This window comes from Microtus oregoni, unplaced genomic scaffold (genome assembly GCF_018167655.1).
Source record: "Microtus oregoni isolate MIOR12 unplaced genomic scaffold, Mior012 000062F_ref0000492, whole genome shotgun sequence".
Taxonomy (NCBI): domain Eukaryota; kingdom Metazoa; phylum Chordata; class Mammalia; order Rodentia; family Cricetidae; genus Microtus; species Microtus oregoni.
In genome coordinates, this window is record NW_024543872.1 from 5,752,147 (window position 1) to 5,773,577 (window position 21,431).

The following is a 21,431-nucleotide window of genomic DNA, read 5'->3' on the forward strand; positions in this document are numbered from 1 at the left end:
CCTTTTATCCAAGTTACAACCAAATCTGACACACAGAGCACTGCGCAGTCTGAAAACACGTCTCTTCCACCATGCTCTTCCTCCTGCCTAAGCCTGATTCTGCAGTCTGCCCAGATGCAGGCGGGGAACGCTGAGAGCACTCTCCTTCTGATCCTAAGCGGGAACACAAACATCCAGTCCCATAAAATCCATTGAAATGCTTTAAAGCCAGAGTTTGCACTGGCGGCACAGTCCCAAGAAGCCGCACTTTAAAATGAAGCAGCTTTTTTTCTGCTGCTGTTGCCGAATCAGGAAATCTCTCTACAGCACGCCACCAACAAACAGCAAAAATCTGTATTAAACTCTTTCTCCCTTATTTTTAAGCCTTCTCGGGTTTTTAAGTGGATTTAGTCCATCATGTAGGGTGCCACTCTGTTGAAATAGGAGCAGCGGGGCTGCGGCCGCCTGCATGGCTAGCTTTACCCGAAATAATTACACGGAAACTGTATTCTTTTAAACACCACTTGGCCCATTATATCTAGCCTTTTCTCGGCTAACTCTCGCACCTGGACTAGCCCATTTCTGATAATCTGTGTAGCCCACGAGCTGGCTTACCAGGAATGATCTTAACCTGTGTCTGTCTGGAGTGGGAGAATCATGGCGACTCCTTGACTCAGCTTCTTTCTCCCAGCATTCTGTTCTGTTTACTCCACCCACCTAAGGGTTGGCCTATCAAGGGGCCTAGGCAGTTTCTTTATTAATAAGAAATCACTCCCACATCACTAAATACTCAGAGACTATTTACAATCTTACCAGACATTAATCTTAAAATTTAACCATTATTTTACTTTCACAGGATCCCCTACAAAGAACATCACCCCCATGACAGCTGGAAGTAATTCTAAAGGACGATATCCCCTCTCCCAGCAAAGTTTGTGCGACACCAACTCTGGTGTCGTCTGCGTGACATGACATATGTCATTATGCCAGATGGGAGCTACGTGTCCCATGGGACTATGCTTCCTGGAGGTCAATGGCAGACAGCCTGGTATTGGCCGCCCTTGAGGCATAGACAGGTTTCTCAATTAGCTGGCTATGCGGGATATGGGCTTTGCACAATCTCCTTTATAATAATGATATTCTATATATCTACAAGACAAGGATCATTCTCTTCAGGAACAGCTCTGAGATAGGGAAGCACAATATGGGAATGTATAAGACTACAGTAGAACCTTTGTCTTACACAGGGGTGTATGATGAGCAAGGGAATAGATGGGTTAATGTTGATGGACAAAGACTGTTATATTATACTTTTAACTTTATGGATAGGCTTGCTAGATCCCAACCCCCATGGTGTCTGCTGCATAAGAAGGTACTAAAAAGTATACTTCAACAGGTACAGAGAACTGATTAGGTATATTTGGTCACTAGATGAAATGGAATAAAGGGTTAGGAAGAGGAAGGGCCATGATAGCGATAATGAGACAGAAACTTTCTATTCATAAGATGAAACCACTTGTCTGAGGTTTACATTCCCAAGGACAAGATCTCCTCTTCTAAGGATGTTTTATGTCTAACACCTGTTCCTGATAATATACTTTTCTTAAATATTGCTGATGTGGCTAAAAGAAACTTTCATACTGTGCCAAACAATGATACATGACCTTCTGATTTGTTCTTTGTTTGAATACTATATAATGAAAACATGAATTCAGTAAAATTGCAGCAGATTCCAACCACTCTCTTGTGTGTTGTGTCTGCCTGTCATTCACAAACTTGTGCCTTCCTGTTACCAAGACCCTGCTTCTCCCACTGTCTGAGTGGCTCCCCTGAGCAGGTCTGTGGCAAGTTTGTCCTCAGGCTTAGGGACATCATGTAGGGGCTGATTATAGTTGGTATATGGTTGAGGATTGGGGGAGGAATTTTATAAGCTCAAAGATCTTTAAAAAAAAGGGAGGGGAGTTGGATGATGGGATAATAGATTGGTAGCCAGTTGTCTCTGTCATTTGTTGCACATTTTGGAAGTTTCTTGATTGCACTTTCTGTTTACCTGATTTTTTTTTTACTTGATTGTTATTTCCCTTCTCAGATCTTTGATAAGGTTGAAGATTAGATAGTTGTAGTTACCTTCCTCATGATTTAGCCAAACTTAGATTCAATGTAAGATTTAGACTCCTTGAAATAGAATGATGGTAAAACTTTTATTATCCATTCCTTGTTTAATGTTGTTTATTGTTTGTAATTTTATATTTGATATCTGTTCCTATTGTATACAGTTGTATTGGATTTGGATCAATCTTGTTTAGACAAAAGGGGGAGATGATGAGGAAGTTCTTTTAACCAATCACATCTAGTTAAGGCGGGTATCACAGGAAGCCCCTGGTCAATGGGAAGGACTGGAAAGAAAAATTAGTCAGGGTGGTAGTAGTTTTTCTTCAATACCCTGGTGACTATATTTGGGTCTATCTTTGGCCTGAGCCAGTGGCTAAAAAGCCTCAGGCAAATGGCTTATTTTGTGAATTCATAACCTAAACATTGGGCTCCAAATGTGGCAATAATAATAAAAACCCAGGGACAGATGTTGAGATTCAACCTGAAGATCAGAAAAGCAAAACAGTCAGCCACAGGCTCTTACCTCTATCTCAGTGTGAAATGATGATCCTGCATTCAAAAATCTCAGAATAAGACTGTGTCTAAAAGTTGTCTCCTCCTATATTATATTCCTCTCTAGGGCTGGGATTAAAGATGTGCACCACTACCACCTGGTTTTTATAGCAAACTAGTTTGGCTAGTGGGAATAAAGGTGAGTGTCACCACTGCCTGGCCTGTAGGGCTGACCAGTGAGTTTGTTTTACTCTCTGATCTTCAGTCAAGTCTTATTTATTAAAATACAAATGAAAATCACTACAGTAGCTCAGTTGGTAAAGTGCATGCCTAGAAATTATTTTATACGTGAAATACCATGAAAACATCAAACTTTCTCTTTTTTTTTCAAGACAGGATTTCTCTGTAGCTTTGAAACCTGTCCTCAAACTTGCTCTGTAGATCAGGCTGGTCTTGAACTCAAAGAAATCCACCTGCCTCTGCTTCCCAAGTGCTGGAATTAAAGGCATGCACCACCACTGCCCAACATCAAACTTTTAAATTATAGGCATAAGAGCAACAAAAATCCCAAGTGAATGGCAAAGATAAGACCATCAGTAAGATCATAAAAAGAAATTGCTCCAATAACACAAACCCACAAATAAACAAGAAACCTCGGACCAGTAAAGAACGATTCAGACAACATGACCCACAGACAGGTCCATGGTGCACTACCCCAGATTCTGATGAGGAAACATGTTCCGGTCCAGCACCATGATGGACTGAATGGAACAAGGAGACCTACATGCATGCTCAGGGCAGTTTTCCATAGGCTCCAAAGAGAAACCAGATTCACCTGCTACCTTGTGGTGCCTGGAAGATGGACACTACCATGGTAAGCAAATGTATGGTGTGGTATGAGACAGAGAGTGACAAGGAATGTTTCATTGCTGTAAGAAGAAGCATATCTGTAGAGGTGAAAGCAGTGAAAAACAGGCTAATGTGGCTTGACTGTTACCCAAGACCATGGTTAGGTCTGTGCCTGTTCTGCTGCAGGGACCATGTCTGGATTCATTGCATGCACAGTTTGTGTTGATGTCCCTGGCTCCTGATACCACCAAAGCCCTAGAGGATAGGGCTGTACAGAGTTGGTCCCACCCCTCACTGTCTACAGCACTAGGGAGAACTGGTCCTGCACCTCACCTACTGATGCACTCAGGAAACAGGGTACTAAACCTCCCCTGATGTGCACAACAGAGATGACCTTATTTGCATGGGCATTGGTGAGGGCATTAGAATGGAAGAGCAGGTCAAGCCTGCCATGCAGTGAGGGAAAAATTCCTCCCCATTCTGTTAACCAACTACAGTAGGTGAGGGACCCGACACAACACCCCCACCAGCTGCAGCACTCAGTAAAGTGGGCCCTGCACCTTTCCTGACTCTATTGACAGGGAAGCTTTAGAACAAGCACCAAAGAAAAGAACTTTGGAGATATGACCCTGCCTGACACCTGAAATATGGTGGTGTAAGAGGGGGAGAGATGCCTCGCCCATGCCCTGCTCCCCCATCATCTGGGGCAGGTAGAAGAGCTGACCCAGAGATCATAAGAGTGAGAGAGTTGTCCTGCCCTACACTAGCTGTACAACTTGTGAAATTGGCCCCTGAACCTTGCCTGGACAATAAATTAGAGCTTTCCCTGATAATGGAGGTGTGGGAGAGTCAACCCTGTGGTGTGAAATCAGAACTGACCCTACCCCTTGTCATTCCCCACAAGTAGTTAACTACCCAGGGCAATGCTGGGTAGCTCACCTGGTGGCAAAACAGGGGAGAACATGTGGGTACACCAACTGTGCGTCTACCCAGGCCCAGAACGATGGTTATTAATTGACGCATACCAATATCCACCCAACCTAAAATCTGATGGAATATGGGAAGGGATTGATCCTGCTGACCCAAAACTTCAGGATCTCCACAACACATGGTAACAACAGGATATCGAAGATGATGCCCATAAGGGACCAGCATCAGTAGTGTAGCAGAAACCATAGACCTTGAACCAGACAAGTGATGCTTTGCAATGAATAGGTGCAAGCAGGTATATACGGATGGACCTATCTTCTGTGACCTCAGAGGATCTCTGACACACAGACTGGGCCTGCACAGAGTAGACTAAGAGGTGAGTAATCAGTTCCCCAGCTGGACAGCCCAATCTCTAGACCCTTGGTACTGGGACAAAGTCCTGGGCTGCTGCTCCACCTGCATCAGTTTCACAAACCAGCCAGCAGGCCAGCTTCCTGCAGGTATGCTGCTTCAAACCCCCGCCCCCCCCCCATCACTCAGATAATGTAGGCTACAAGTCCCATTCTGTCCCCAAACTCAGGCATCCTTCAGGACTTCAGAGAATTTCTGACACACAGTTTGCAATTGCACAGAGCTGGCCAAGAAATGAGTGATCACCACCCATCTGGACCCCTTAGTCTCTGTACCAGGCAAAATCCCAGGTCTGTCTGCCACATGCCTAAGCTGCACTAGCCAGTCAGCAGGCAAGCCTCCTGTAGGTGAGCTTCTGTAACTACCCAAACTGATTATACTCTATAAACTAGAAGGCCCACTCTACTCCCAAACCTCCACTTTCTACACAACTTCAGAGGATCTCTGATATGCAGACTACAACTATACAAGCAGACCAAGAGGTAAGTGAACAGCTCCCCTGCTGGAGATCTCAGTCCCTAGGCCCTTGGTACTAGGGCAAAACTCCAGATGGGTCCCCCATTGCCTCTGCTTCCCTAGCTAGTCGGCAGGTAAGCCACCTGCAGGCAGGCTGCTTCAACAACCCCCTATCAGTCATAGGGGGTTTTAACTTACAAGTTCCCAGTCTATCCCAATCCCACTGATCCCCAGAGATCTCAGGAGCTCCCTGAGGCACAGAAAGTGACTGCAGAGAGCAGATGAAGAGTGGATTCCTAAGACTCAGACAGAACTTCAATAATTGGTCCAAGAGAGGATTCCTAAGACACAGACACCAACTGCAAGGATTGGAAAAAGAGGCAAAGACACTCTCTGTACCTATTGAAAGAAGAGATGGGTAACCACCAATTCAAGAATTCATCCAAAAACCTAAAAAGCAAGATGGTAACACCAGGTCATACAACAGGAAGACCTGATCATCCTAACACAGAGGAAGTAGAAGAAAACAACCCTAAATATAACTTTGTAAACATAATAGAGGCCCTCAAAGAGAAAACAAAAAGTTCCCTTAAAGAAATGGAAGAAAATACATACATATTGCAAGATGTCAATAAATCTCTTAAAGAAATCCAAAAAATAAAGGAAAAAAACAGGTAGAGCAAACAGTTCAAGTAGCTCAAAACTTGAAATAGAGGCAATAAAGAAAAGACAAAATGAGGGCATTATGTAAACGGAAAATCTGGGTAAACAAAAGTTAACTATAGATGCAAGCATAACCAGCAAAATACAAGTGATGGAAAAGAGAATCTTAGGTGTTAAAGATACTATAGAGGAAATAGATTCATTGGTCACAGGAAATGTTAAATCCAATGAATTCTTAACAAAAAACATCCAGGAAATCTGGGATACCATGATAAGACCAAACCTATGAATGATACGTACAGAAGAAGAAGAACTCCAGCTCAAAGGCACAGAAAATATATTCAACAAAACCATAGAAGAAAACTTGCCCAACCTAAACAAGGATATACTTATGCTGTGGGGCAATGGTCTTTTATCCTGTTACTTGTATTATTTTTAATAAAATGCTGATTGGCCAATAGCCATTCAGAAAACAGGGCAATGAGAATTTTGGAAAGAGGGAAGTTTGAGACTGCAGTCATGACCCATATGCAGAGGTAGCCAGACAGAGCAAGTAAGATGTGACTGCCTCACAGAAAAAGGTACCAAGTCACATGGCTAACACAGACAAGAGCTGTAGGATAATATAAGATGTAAGAATTAGTTAAAAGGAAGCCTGACTTCCTTGCTCATGTTCTCCCTCCTTCTGCTCCTCATTGGGACCTTAGGAGCTCATTCCGGTGCTCCAATGTGGGTCTCTGCCTCTATCTCCATCCATCGCCAGATGAATGTTCTATGGTGATATTCAAGATATTCATCAGTATGGCTATGGCTTTGTGGGAGCCTAGCCAGTTTGGATGCTCACCTTCCTAGACCTGGATGGAGGGGGGAGGACCTTGGACTTTCCACAGGGCGGGGAACCCTGACTTCTCTTCGGACTGGAGAGGGAGGGGGAGAGGAGTGGGGGGAGAGGGAGAGGGGTGGGAGGAGGGTTAGAGAAATGGGAGGCTGAGAGGAGGTGGGAATTTTTTTCAATAAAAAAAAAGCAAAAAAAAAGGAAGCCTGAGCAAATGGGCCGATCAGTTTGTTATTAATGTAGACCTTTGTGGGATTCTTTGGAACTTTACGGCTGCAGAATTACACCCAACTTATCAATGAACAATCTGAAACCCAGAAGGTCCTAGACCTAGACATTCATCACAAACTTCTGGACACTCAGGGTGACTGGGTTGTACATCCATAACAGGACTGCAGTGGATGAGATGATGAAGTCCACCCAGTACATGACCACAAATAAAGCCACCAGCAGCAAGATGGTCTGGGTGGCGCATTTCTCAGGAGACACACTTGGATGGCTGAGGCTGTGAAGATGCTTGCATCGCCTCTGATGTCTGAATAAGATAATCACCATATATGCACTTGTGGTCAGCATAACTCCTACAAGAAATATATTCATGGGGCCAGGCAGTGGTGTCTTTAATGACAGCACTTGAATGGCAGGTGCATCTCTGTGAGTTCAAGGCCAGCCAACTGGTCTACAAGAGTTAGTTCCAGGACAGGCTCCAAAAGCTACAGAGAAACCCTGTCTCAAAAAAAAAAAAAAAACAATGGAAGTTGTCACTGTTAAAATCAGTGAGCTGATGATGTAGTTCATGGAGAAGAATGAGCAGAATTTAGTGACCTTCATTTGGTTGGTCTTTCATGTTGGTAAAAGTGCCAGCATAGAAGATTTGGTTGCTATTGAATGACAAGTTGATAGAGCAAATAAATAAGAAAGCACAAATCATGTAATTTTGTTTATATTCAAATTTTGCCAACAAAGAGGTACTGGAGCTGATAGTGACAGCCTGGAACACACTCAGGAGGCAGGTGATACAGATGGAGAGGCCTCTCATCACTCTGTTTGTGTAAAAAAATTGTCTTACATTTGAAGTTATTCTCAACATTCAGTGACTCAAATATGTCTGTAGCCAAATATTTGCTACAGTGAGGACCAGCACTATGTGGATGAAGGCCAATATACAGGAGATCATGTCCCTGGGTTTAGGTCTGTGAACTAGGTTTATGAAAGTGCAGGGAAAAAAAAGAGAAATATATTGTCCAGGCTCCAAGTCCAGCTTGAAAATTAAGAGCATTCTTCAATAAGGACATTAAGTGGAAAGTGTATTCACTTTAGGAAATAAAAATGAAAAAACTGAAATGAAAAAAAAATGAAGTTATGCCCTGGCAATGCTGACGTATGAATGTACAGCCCATATATGGTGCTGCTGTTGACCTTGTCCATACTGGGTTTTGTGGTCTAAGTTGATGAAGATGACTGACCAGGGCTCTTCCTCAAGAGGGCACCAGATCCCAGTACAGATGGCTGTAAAAACCTATTTCAAATATCTGAAAAAAAATATATAGTATTCAGCAAACTTGTGATTCACTGGTTAGTATGTTCATATCAACATTCTGTTTTGCCATTTATTCTTGATTAACCCATATCTTTAAGTTTTGAATTTCCACATTAAATATGGCCTATATTTCTATATGCCCAACATATCTCCTGAACATACAGAATACTGAACATAATAAATGCATTATCAGGCACATCTTATACAGAACTCCCACTTCATGTGCCTGTATTACACCTAGACCTAATGCCTTAGAAATTCGATCATACTGATTTGACTTACATTGCCTCATTTTATAGTAAGTCCTGAAAGCAGTAGTGATGAGAACAGATGAGCACAATAATATTTGTACAACTGATTAAAAATTATGTTGATCTGGGGAAAAAGTCACAAAAGAAATCCAAAAGAGTGAGGTGAGTCAATCTCATATTCTATCATTTTAATAAGCTCCATTCTACAACTACCCATTTGTTCTTAAAAAAACTTGATCTAGTAGAGGAATAGATTCAGCCCAACTGTCAGGGCCAAACATATGATTTCTCACCTACAGACATTTGCAGTAGTTCCAAAGCGGTGTTCATTTTTTTTTTAAGTTCTAGCATACAAGCTGGGGAGATGACACAGTGGTTCAGAGCATGTTTTACTCTTGCAAATAACCTGGGCTAGATTCCCAGCAATGACATGGTGGCTCATAACCATCTGTAACTACAGTTATATTGAATCTGTAGCCTTCTCTGATATTGAAAGCAAGAGGTGCATAGATATACATGTAGGAATCATGTATAAGTAAAATCAAATAAGTAAATCTTAAAGAAAGAAACAAAAAAATAAAAGTATGTTATCAGATTTTGTAGGGATAATGATTATTTCAAGGCTTGGTCTCTAAACTGTCCCCAGATAGATCCTTGGACAGCTTAGGAGAAGGAGCCTGAAATGGCCCTATCCTATAGCCATACTGATGAATATCTTGCATATCACCATAGAAACTTCATCTGGCGATGGATGAAGCTAGAGACAGAGACCCACATTGGAACACTGGACTGAGCTCCTAAGTTCCAAACGAGGAACAGAAGGAGGGAGAACATGAGCAAGGAACTAAGGACTGCGAGGGGTGCACCCACCTACTGAGATGGTGGGGCTGATCTAATGGGAGCTCACCAAGGCCAGCTGAATGATGGAGCATGTGATCAAACCGGACTCCCTGAACATGGCTGACAAGGAGGGCTGACTGAGAAGCCAAGGACAATGGCACTGGGTTTTGATCCTACAACATGTACTGGCTTTGTGGGAGCCTAGTCCGTTTGGATGCTCACCTTCCTAGACCTGGATGGAGTGGGGAGGGCTTTGACTTCCCACAGGGCAGGGAATCCTGACTGCTCTTTGGACTGGAGAGGGAGGGGGAGGGGGTTGAGGGAAAGGGAGAGAAATGGGAGGAGGGGAGGAGGTGGAAATTTTTAATAAAATTTAAAAAAAGAACTCAAGAAGTTAGAAATCAAAATTCTAAATAACCCATTTAAAGTATGGAGTATAGAACCAAACAGAGAATTCTCAATAGAAGAATCTCAATTGGCTAAAAGACACTTAAGGAAATGTTCAGCATCCTTTTTAATTGGGGAAATGCAAATCAAAACAACTCTGAGATACCAACTTGCACCTGTCAGAATGGCTAGGATCAAAAACACCAATGATATCTTCTTATGCTGGAGAGAATGAGTGATAATGGGAATACTCCTCCACTACTGGTGGGAATGCAAACCTGTACAACCATTTTGGAATTTAGTATGGCAGTTTCTCAGATAATTGGGAATCAATCTACCTCAGGATCCAGCAATACCACTCTTGGGCATATACCCCAAAGATGCTTAATCATATTACGAAAGCATTTGTTCAGGTATGTTCATAGCAGCATTATTTGTAATAGCCAGAACCTGGAATAAAACTAGATGTTTCTCAATCAAAGAATTGATAAAGAAAATGTGGCACATTTACACATTAGGGTATTACTCAGTGGTAAAAAAAATGACATTTTGAATTTTCCATGCAAATGGGTGGAGCCAGATAACACCATCCTGAGTGAGGTAATGCAGACCCAAAAAGATGAATATAATCTGTACTCACTCATAAGTGGATACTATCTTTAAACAAAGGATATTGAACCTCTATTCATGATCCTAGAGAAGCTAAGTAACAAGGTGGACCTTAAGAAAAACATATATAGATCCACCTGGAAAGTTGAAATAGACAAGGTCAACTGACAAAATTGGGTATATAGGGATTAGGGAGAAAAGAAGGTAGAAAATAATAAGATGGGGAAAGGAGGAGGGGCAAGAAAAACTTGATGGAACAGGATAGTTGAAATGGAGGAATGAAAGAAATCAAAGATGAGAGCAAGGATAGAGATATCTTTTGGGGGGGGGCGGATTTTCGAGACAGGGTTTCTCTGTAGCTTTTTGGTTCCTGTCCTGGAACTAGCTCTGTAGACCAGGCTTGCCTTGAACTCATAGAGATCCGCCTGCCTCTGCCTCCCGAGTGCTGGGATTAAAGGTGTGCGCCACCACCGCCTGGCTCGAGAGATATCTTGATTGAGGGAAGCATTATAGGGCTATCGGAAACCTGGCCCTAGAGAAATACCCAGGGATCTACAGGGATGATCCCAGCTTAGACTCTAAGCAATAGAGGAGAGGGTGCCCAAACTGGCCTTGCCCTGTAGTCAGATTTATGAATACCTTAAATATCACCATAGAACATAAAACATCCAGCAACTGATGGAAACAGAGGCAGAGACCTGCATTGGAGCAATAGGCTGAGCTCTCAAAGTCCAGTTGAAGAGTGAAAGAAATGAGAATATGAGCAATGAGGTCAAGACCATGATGGGTACATCCAATGAAACAGTGTATTTGAGCTAATGGCAGCTCATCAACACCAGCCAGACTGTGAAGAATCAAGCATAGGACTAAACTAGCCCCTCTGAATGTGGTTGACAGTTGCATGACTGGGGCAGACTGAGGAGCCACTGGTAGTGGCACCAGGATTTATCCCTATTGATTGTACAGGCTGTTGGGGAACCTATTCTCTTTGGATGGATACCTTGCTTAGCCTAGATATAGCAGGAAGGGCCTTGGACCTGCCCCAAAGCAATATGTCTTGCCCTCTCAGAAGAGTGGAAAAGGGTGGAATGGAGAGCTATGTGGAAAGGAATGGGATAAAAGGAGGGAGTGGGAACTTGGATTGCTATGCATATTTAAAAAGATAATTTGTTTTCTTTTTTCAAAATAAATAAATAAAATATCTCTCACTGCTAATGAAAAGATTACTCAATATTAGATCAGTAGCAGTGTAACAATGTACAACTTGGAAAACTGAAAATATTGAAAATTAATTCATTTTAATTAAAACACTCAAACTCCTACTGAAAATGACTCAGTTTACATTTTTGTAGAGATAACATTAAGAGAATTATAATGTTTCTTTTCTTTAAAAAAATAAGAAAGAATTTATTGAATAAGTGAAATAGGATTCTAGATACTCTTGAGATAACCAAAAAAATCTACTCTGTTAGAAATTATTACATCCATTTACCCACAAATTTCAAGATGTATTGAGTAGGGTGCCCCAGACCAAGAAAAAAATATAATGTCTATTTACTCATAGATGGCTTTTAGTAATAGAGTGAAGAAAAAAACAGTAATAGAGTAAAAAAAAAACAGTTCACAGCCCCAGAGAACCTACATGGAAAGGGGGGGGGAGGAGGCACTAGGAGAGGCATACATGAATCTACATAAAAAGGTGAGCGACTGGATCTCCTGAGTGGATTGGGAGCATGGGGGCCATGGGAGAGAGTGGAAGGGGGACGGAGGGAGGAGAGTGGAGAGGAATGTATAACTCAATAAAACATTAAAAAAATGTTTGAATTTTGGCAAAAAAATTATTACAATAAAATAAATCCATGAAAAATTTTAGTCTTATTAATATAATGTTAAGACCATCTTACATTTTACTAACCCATATAGTAAAGCTCTCCAAAGAATTCCTAAGTGTACGCAAACTTAACAGAACAGAAAATTACTGATAAACACTAAATTAGTTAATATTTGTTGCATAGTCCTGGTGAAGTTTCATATAAATCAACGTGTATGTTTGAGAAAAGAAAAAAACTATAATTTAAGTGTATCTTAATATTATAAATGTACTCCTGCAAACAAATGAGTGTGTGCTCTTTGTGTTCCACTCTCTAAGTCATTTCAGGTGTTTTGTGAGTGGGTTGGAAATTTAATACAGGTGCCATTAGCTATAAGGAACCATGTTTCAGAATTATAAGAGTACACACTGAGGAGACTTCATAACCAGATATGTTCATTAAAATACTCCATTTGAGGTCACTTTTTACAGAGATATGAATGCACATTTATTCTAAAATGAGATAGATTTCATTATATTTTAATTCAATATATAATATATTGAACAGCTTCACCCTATTAGCCTTTCCTGTCTCTCTATCCATATTTCTGCTAGACCCTGTCCTCTTTCCAAAAAACTGCCTTCTACTGACACATACATTACAATCATAGGTCATAGCAAGTGAAATCTATGCTCTTTTACAAATCATTACACTGATATTTTATGTCTGCAGGCATCTGTTATGTTTGCTATTGATACACTAAGGTTCAACAATTAATTCTAAACAGAGAATTCTCTAATCACTTAATTACAGAAAACTCTGCTTCATAATACCACTTACAGCTCTCACTGTTAATGACGAGAAAAAGAAACGCTTACCAGGCTGGATCTTTGATAAACAACCATAAGTAATGAGGCCCCAATGAAGTAGTTATAAGGAATAAATGTCATCAGTTCTCTCTAGACCCATAATTATCATGTCACCTTAAAAGGGGAAGTTCTGAGCTTGGGGTTGTTAGAAAGTGGTACCATTAACTGGAAGAGTGAACTTCCCTCATTACAGGACAACAGTAGAGAAGGAGCAGCTGAGCTCTGGTTTTCCCAAGTGTGAGTTATTCTCCCCAAGCCATATCTGTCCATGTGGATTGGTTCATCCCAGTCCTTCTGGAAAAACTAAAGTAAAAATAGCACCACATTCAAAAGAAGTAGGAAAATATTTCAGTTCCTCAAAGAATTCTTCCTGTTTCCAAAATATTCCTTAATAGTCTCCATACTTACTTGACAGTAGCTTCAGGACCTCACCAAGAAATTAAAAACACTTTCCATACACACGGGAAAAGTAATCTTTCTTACAGGCGGCACAGACATGAGGTGATGTAATCAGCAGATAGTGAGCTTTGGGGTGAGGATGTAAGTCAGTTGGTAGAGTGCATAACTAGACATTGTTGTTTATGTGGGATACCAAGGAGAAATCAAATCTTCATGTTCTTTGCATAGCTAATTGAGAAGAATCCCAAGTCAATGACAAACACAAGACCTTCAAGGAGATCTTAGAAGAAAATTGTCCCATAATAGAGAGGGTCTATGTGTTACTTTCATTGGTTAATAAAGAAACTGCTTTGTCCCTGATAGGACAGAAAATTAGTTAGGTGGAGTAGACAGAACAGAATGCTGGGAGAAAGAAGCAGATTCAAGCAGACGCCATGTCTCTCTTCTCCAAGATGGATGCAGGTTAAGATCCTTCCTGGTAAGGTACCACCTCATGGTGCTACACAGATTGTTAGAAATGGGTTAAGCAAGATGTGAGAATTAGCCAGTAAGAGGCTAGAGCTAATGGGCCAAGCAGTGTTTAAAAGAATACAGTTTCCGTGTAATTATTTCGGGTGTATAGCTAGCCATGTGGGAGCGGACAGTGGGAAGCGGCCCACTGCTCCTCACTATAGTCCCAAACTAAAGAAAGTCTCACCCATACATATAAAATAAAGTACAGAGAACACATTAAAGATAAGACCAGAAGAGAAAACTTCCGTGATCTCTCTTATTTAAAATACTAAGGAGACAAAACAATAAAGGCGCATTGAAAGTTGCAAAAGAAAAACTGCAAATCATGAGTAAAGAAAACCTTTCAAAGAACAATTGATTTCTCAAGGAAAGCTTTCAAAGCCTGTAGAAACTGGAATAATATAACCCAAGTCCTAAATGACAGCCAACCTCAAATAATATGTCCAGCAAAACTGCTGCCATGATCGAAGGAAAAGGAACAATTTTACAAACATTTACAGCCTAAAAATAATTTATATTCAACAAACCAAACCTAAGGTGATACAGGAAGTTTTATTTTGGGGTACGGATGATTAAGCAAAACAGAGAGACTTTCAAAGGAACAAGAGCCATAATTATTAAACCATAAAGATCTGGTGTGGGAGGTCCTTCTGTCTATGTATTGCTTTTATTTGATTAATGAATAAATAAACTGCTTTGGCCTATAGTTAGGCAGTGAAAGCTGAACTGAATTCTGGGAGAAAGAAAACAGAGTCGGGAGAAGCCATGTGGCCCTATAGGGACAGATGCCAGGGACAGAACCTTACCCAGTAAGCCACAGTCACAGCCACATGGTGATACACAGATTAATGGAGATGGGTTAGTCTAGGATATAAGAGTTGGCCAGAAATATGCTTAAACTATTGACCAAACAGTATTTCAAATAATATGGTTTCTGTGTGATTATTTCTGGGCTGAGCAGCTGGGAACAAAAAAAAGCAGCCTCCTACTACAAAGACCACTGAGAACACAACAAAAATCAACAACATGATGACCAGAACTAGCACACACATTTCAGTAGCAATTCAAGCACAAATGGCCTCAATTCTCCACTCAAAAGACAGAGAGTTACTGAATGGATTAAGAAAGAAAATCTATTTCTTGCCAACAAGAAAAAGATCTAACTATGGAGATAGGTACCACCTTAGAGTAAATGGATAGACAAAAGTACTCCAATCAAATGTAACCAGAACAAAATGAGGCATCACCATCCAAACAGTTACAATAATAGACTTGGAACTAAAACTGATCAACAGAAATAAAGAAAGAAACTGCTTTCTGATCAAGGGAGAAGTTAACTAAGAAGACATTGCTGCCCTAAACATATGTACACAAAAGTAAGACAATTTTTTTAAAAAATCTGTTTTAAAAGACACAGATTAACACCAATCCATTAAGAGTAGGTGAATTTAATATCCAATAGACAGGATGTCTTGCAAAGAAAAATATACAGAGAAACAATCAGAATTAATTGACTTCACATATCAAATGGACTTTAAAATGCTTACAGAACAGTCTATGCAAATATGAAATAATACAATTTTACTCTGCATTATAAAGAAAATTTTCTAAAACAGACCATATATTTAAATGCAAAACAAGCCGGGCAGTGGTGGTGCACGCCTTTAATCCCAGCACTCGGGAGGCAGAGGCAGGCGGATCTCTATGAGTTCGAGGCCAGCCTGGTCTACAAGAGCTAGTTCCAGGACAGGAACCAAAAGCTACAGAGAAACCCTGTCTCGAAAAATCAAATAAATAAATAAATAAATAAATAAATAAATAAATAAATGCAAAACAAATCATTACAAATGAAAATGGTTGAACATATGTCCTTGTAGCATGATTGAGCAGCTTTTAGGTATATGCCCAAGGGTGGTATTGTGGGTCTTAAGGTAGGTTGATTCCCAGTTTTCTGAGAAATCACCGTACTGATTTCCAGAGTGGTTGTACAAGTTCGCACTCCCACCAGCAATGAAGAGTGCTCCTCTTACTCTACATCCATAGCATAAGCTATCATTGTTGTTTTTGGTCCTCCCTCAACTGCTGTAGTTGGCTAGTGGAATGGGGAAGAGTCTTTCTTTCGCCACATGACAGGTTTGACTTGCTCTCCCATTCTCATGCCCATGCACATAAGGTCATCTCTATTGTGATGTCAGGGGGAGCTTTAGGCCTCTCTCTCCTCAGTGCTTCAGTAGGTGTTCTTTCTCCATAGTGTTGCAGTCAGTGAGGGGCAAGATCAATTCTATACAGCCCAATCCTCTAGGGCTTTGGTGGAATCAGGAGCCATAGATGACAACACAAACCATGTATGGACCGAGCCATGAACCTAGACATGGTTCCTGCAGCAAAACAGGCACAGACCTCACCATGGCCCTGGGTGTCAATCAAGCCACATTAGCCTGTTCCTGCCCACTTTCACCTCTTCAGGTATGTCTCTGTCCATAGCACATGAAACATTATACCTCTCGCTTTCATATCATACCATACATTTGCTCACCATAATAGTAACCATCTGCCAGGCACTACAGGCAGCAGGTGGATCTGGTTTTCTCCTTGGAGCCTGTGGAAAATCACCATGAGCATGCATGTGGATCTTCTTGTTGTCCATCAACAACCAGGCCACAAACAGGTCCAGAATGAACTGCCCTGGGCTCTGATGAGGAAGCATGATCCTGCTCACCACCATGATGTTTAAATTTCATTTTATTTCAGAAACATACTTGATATAACTCTCAGTTTTCACTCAAGTGCAGTTTCATGTACTCATGACAGCAGCCCCAGCACACAATATGCTATTGATCTATTCTTAGTCCAGGTAGTCATATCACACACACACACACACACACACACACACACACACACACACACACTTCCAGTGAACATTTTCATGTCTTTCCCAGACATCCACCATGTGACCTGTGATCAAGCTCTGGGTCTGACTGCTTCCCCACAGGCTCTGCAGTGACACTGCTGCTGCTGCTTCATCGCAGGGGAACTGGCTCCAAAGTGTGAGACTGTAAAGTTCTAGTGAGCGTCTGTGTGCTTCCAGTTGCCGATGAGTTACATTCAATTTCTAAAGAGTAATTGATACTTTAAAATTGTTAAAGAGTATTAGGTAAGGGCTATGAATTAATACCTTAAATGAGTAATCACTATTCCTTCTGGCATATCTATTTCATAAAAATGCCCGCATGGAATTAATTTGAGTGGCTAAGGTCTTCATCTTCCCGAGATTCCTGAAGACTTATTAATGTTCCTGACAGTGGACAGTACATCAGCCAACACCATGTATCTTGTCACCTGAAAGTCACACAATCACTCCTTGTTCTCTCTGAGCATTCACACTCTTTTAGGTCATTACTCACTAAATATGGTAAAACTTAAAATGAAAATGATACATTTGATCTAGTATATTTATTTGCTCATTAAATTGTCTCCTCAAAGAAGATTGCAAAGACAACCATAAATTCATAAAACAAGACTGTTCTAAACTCAAATACTGTGATAATGAAGGGGGAAAGTTATTTTCTCAGAAGGTTGTAGAGTTATACAGAAAACAGCTCTTTGTTTCTTTCGCTGAACGTTTCTTCAGACAGCTGCCTGCTGCCTGCCCAGTCTTTTGGTCTGAATCCCTTTAATAGTGATGGCATTCATAGTATTACGAATGTTTATGAATACACTTCAGGTTTAGTCCTTACAACTAAGTACTACAACTTAAACAGATGTAAAAACCAAGTGCTGCCATTTTTTTCAAATAAAACAAATGACTTTTCTCACTTCATCGATATGCTGACAACTCAGGTTGTAGCTATGATAGTTATGGTTTTTCTGGTCCAGTTTCACCTCCAGTGCACACCAGGGAAAGACACCACATAAGGAATGAGAAGAACTGTCATTTTTCTATAGGTGACAAATATTTACTATGGAATGGGTGTGAAGTAGAGGTTGAAATCCATAGTTTTAAGATAAGAAAAAATGTTTTCTATTACCATTTTTAACTGCTATTATCATCTTTTTATTTAATTTATAACACATTGCCATATTAATAAATTATAGATGTAAAATTAATAAACATGCTTATGCATATATAGTTTGCCATTTGTAACTTTAAATTTGTAATGTACTACAGTTCTTCAAGTTGAGAGACTGAGGCTTGAATAAATTATTATCTTTAATAAACCAGATAACATATTTTCATCTTTCTTTCATCTTTCTGTCTCCCTTTAAGATTTACTTATTTTATTTTACATATATATGTGTTTTACCTGCATGTATATCTGTGTACCACTTGCTTGCAATATCAAAGAAGGCAATAGATTCCTATAACTAGAGTTACAGATGGTTATGAGCCACCGAGTCATTTCTGGGAATGTAGCCCAGGTCATTTGCAAGAGCAAAACATGCTTTGGACTGGAGAGAAAGGAGAAGGGGGAGTGGGGGGAGGGAGAGGGAAATGGGAGGAGGGGAGGAGGTGGAAATTTTTAGTAATAATAATAATAAAAGAAAAAAACAAAATTGACCTAAAATTTGTATCAATAAACCAAAGTCCATACCAAAAAAGAAAATAATGTTTTTTGTTTGTTTGTTTTTCAGTGTGACATGTTCTCTCTTGTTGGAAACTCCTGAGTATTTAGCCTGTGTAAACTACAGATATCAAGAAAGCAAAATGAGACCATGGCCAAGATGGCATTGATCGTGGGTAGCAATGGAGAGAAGAATAACAGGATACAAAAGATCTTTTTAGGGAAATGGGAAAGGGTGGGTTCCTTAGCAGGGAGGAGGGAAGTTCATATAGAAGGAGGTGGGAGGAAGGTACAGGGGAGTAGCAGGATACCATTGATCTGATAGGAGAAATGGGGGCTTCTTATTCAAAGAGGAGGATATAAATACAGACAATGGACATAGGTAGGTAAAATAGCCAAGGAATGAATGAAAAACCCCAAAGGAATCATACTATTAATGATTTACCCACCCCACTGATCCACTGAGAAAAATGAAAAAAAAATAATGTTTGTCTTGATAGCTGTGTGTTTGTTCTTTAAACCATAAATAGAGCTCACACAAGTTTTAAATGGGATGAGAAGTAAACTGGGAGACATCTAGGAGCATTTATAACAATAACGGTTACACAATTAATAGGGTGTGGAAAGTGCACTAATGAACTCCAAATGTATCATTGTCTGTAATTCCAGATTCTGGGTGGTGAGTTCATTGAAAAAGGAAAATAAAAATAGATGAATTGAGATAGATATACCACTGATTAAAACAGTGGGATTATCATGAATTATCAACTGTGAATTAGAATTATGAATGAAAACATGAATAGTTTTAAAATGGAGCTTATTAAAATTATGGAATATGAGATTGACTCACCTCACTCTTTTGGATTTTTTTTGTGATTTTTTTCCCTCGATCAAGATAATTTTCAATCATTTGTGTAAATATGATTAATATTCTATGTTCATCTCTACTGTTTTCAGGGTTAACTATAAAATAAAGCAATGTAAGTCAAATCAGTAAGATTAGGCTTTCAAGACATGAAGCCTAGGTGTAATACAGGCACATAAAGTGTGCATCCTGTACAGGATGAGGCTAAGAGTGGAATTATTATGAACAATATGCTGTATATCCATGACATATATTGAGTGTATATAGAAACATAGGCCATGTCTAATGTGGAACTTCAAAAATTAAAGAGATGGGTCATTCAAGAATAAGTAGGTAAAACAGAAAGATGATAGACACACTAAGTGAGTCACAAGTTTGAGGAATACACTATTATTTTCTTCAGATATAGAAAATAAGATTCTACAACCATTTGTAATGGAATCTGGTGCCCTCTTGAGGAAGAGACCTGATTAGTCGTCCTCATAAACTTAGACCATGAAACTTAATATTGACAAGGATAACAGAACCAACATATATGGGCTATCCATGCATGCGTCAGCATTGCCAGGGCATAAATTTCATTTTCTCATTTTACATTTTTAAGGTGAATACACTTTCCACTTATGTCCTCATTAAAGATTGTTCTTTAATTTCCAAACTGAACTTGGAGTCCTAGCCAATATGTTTCTCCATTTTTTTCTACACTTTCATAATTCTATGTCACAGACCTAAGCCCGTGGACATGATCTACTGTCAACTAACCTTCATTCACACACTACTGCTCCTCACTGGAATGGATATTTGGATTTGGGACATATCAGAGTCACTGAATATTAAGAATAACTTCAAATGTAAGACAACGTATTACATAAGCAGAGTGATGAGAGGCCTCTCCATCTGCATCACCTGCCTCCTGAGTGTGTTCCAGGCTGTCACTATCAGTCCAGTACATCTTTGTTGGAAAAATTTAAATATAAACAAAAATATACGGTTAATGTTTTCTTATTTATTTGGTCTTTCAACTTGTCAGTCAGTAGCAACTGAATCTCTTACCAATGTGAGTGTGACCGATGAGATAAAGGTCATTAAATTTGTTCCCTCTTCCCCATGAACTACATCATCAGGGCACTGATTTTAACAGTGACAACCTCCGTGGATATATCTTGTAGGAGTTATGTTGGTCACAAGTGCATACATGGTGACTATTTTGTTCAGACATCATATAAAACACAAGCATCTTCACAGCCTCAGCCACCTGAGAGCATCTCCTGAGAAAAGGGCCACCCAGATCATCTTGCTGCTGGTGGCTTTCTTTGTGGTCACGTACTGGGTGAACTTCATCATCTCATCCACTGCAGTCCTGTTATGGATGTACGACCCAGTCATCCATAACATAAATTTGTGATGATTATCTATCCCAAATTACTCCTTTGATACAAATCAATTCTAATTAAAGAATAATCAATATTCTGAAAACATGTAGTCTGTTTGCTACCAGATTTTTTAGAAGGATAATTTTTCTCATTTTTTAATAAAATGATTCATATATTGTTTTTTTCTATTAATGAGTATTATATCAGCTTGTACGTATGTGTGAAATGCTGGTCCCCACAAGGTCAGAAGAAACCATTGCCCCACCTCCTTATAACTGGTCAGATAGATGGTTTAAAGGCATCACTAGGGTGCAGGTGCAGCTAATTTTTCCAAACCCATATTTTCCCTAAACCCTTTCAATTAGCAAATCAAGTTTCTTCATATCTTAAATAAAATTTGTGTTATTACACATGCACATTCTTGTGACATTTCTGCTGCCAAGTGCTGTTGATTTCTTTAAGTTCACTGTATACCATAAGCTGAAATTTCCACAGGAATTCTCTTACTCTCTCCTCTTTACTTTATATCATAAATGTTGCCGGATGCTGAGGTTATTCAAAAAAAGGCTTCTTGCTGTTGCTGACTTTTTATGTTTTTCTTTTGAAGGAAATTTAATCTACTCTCAGTCCTCAAAAGTAGTTTTAATGTCCTCTTGTGGCTTTAATTCTCTTTCCTAAGTATAGT

The 21,431-nt window shown here is 39.9% G+C and overlaps 2 pseudogenes; one reads left to right on the top strand and one right to left on the bottom strand.

Moving 5' to 3' along the window:
- Positions 1–7,057: 7,057 nt before the first annotated feature.
- LOC121439613 lies at positions 7,058–8,559 on the bottom strand (annotated as a pseudogene).
- A 38-nt stretch (positions 8,560–8,597) lies between these two features.
- LOC121439614 lies at positions 8,598–20,905 on the top strand (annotated as a pseudogene).
- Positions 20,906–21,431: the final 526 nt, after the last annotated feature.